The sequence below is a fragment of the Squalius cephalus genome (genome assembly GCF_949319135.1).
Source record: "Squalius cephalus genome assembly, chromosome: 23".
Taxonomy (NCBI): Eukaryota; Metazoa; Chordata; class Actinopteri; order Cypriniformes; family Leuciscidae; genus Squalius; species Squalius cephalus.
In genome coordinates, this window is record NC_137144.1 from 27,784,109 (window position 1) to 27,785,118 (window position 1,010).

Consider the following 1,010-nt stretch of genomic DNA (forward strand, 5'->3'; position numbering starts at 1 on the left):
ACAGTTTGAAGGAAACTGAGATTCCAAAGGTTGCCCCACTGACTATCACATTGGCTGTTAATGAGACAATAATACCTTTTGAAGTTGATACTGGTTGTGGTGTGACTGTGATGAATGGGTCAAATTTTTCCAAATTGTGGACAAGGCATCAAATTCCAGAATTAAAGACCTGTTCTTTGAAGTTAAAAACCTATACTGGCCAAACTTTAACAGTGTTAGGTTCTGCGCAGGTGGAAGTTAAACATAAAGGAGTCATGAAGGAGTTACCGGTAGTGGTAGTACCTGGAACAGGACCCAATCTATTGGGTAGAGGATGGATTAAAGACTTGGGCATGGAATGGGAGGCCATACATAAAATTCAAGGGGTGGAAAATGTAACCTTGACTGAAGTGCTTAGCCAACATTCAGAGTTGTTTAAAGAGGAACTGGGTGAATTGAGAGGTCCACCAGCAAAGATTTATGTTGACAAGGAAGCAGTTCCCAGATTTTTCAAAGCCAGACCAGTTCCTTATGCAATGAAGACGAAAGTAGAGGCTGAAATAGAACGCCTGTTAAAAGAAAAAATCATAGAACCTGTTAAACACTCAGAATGGGCTGCACCTGTAGTGCCAGTCTTAAAGTCAGATAATACTGTACGACTATGTGGGGACTATAAGTTAACAGTAAATCGAGTCTCAAAGTTGGAACAATATCCTATCCCTCGAATAGACGATTTGTTTGCCACACTGTCAGGTGGGCAAAAGTTTACTAACCTGGATATGAGCCATGCTTACCATCAGATTGCATTAGATGCAGAGTCCAAGAAATATGTCACAGTGAATACCCACAAGGGTCTGTTTACTTACCGTGTTTTACCCTTTGGAGTTTCTTCTAGTCCTGCCATCTTTCAGAGGACCATTGAGGGAGTACTGCAAGGTCTTCCGTATGTGGCAGTTTTCCTGGATGACATTCTGGTGACTGGTCGCAATGATGAGGAACATCTTCAAACGCTTGCCAGGGTATTGGAAAGA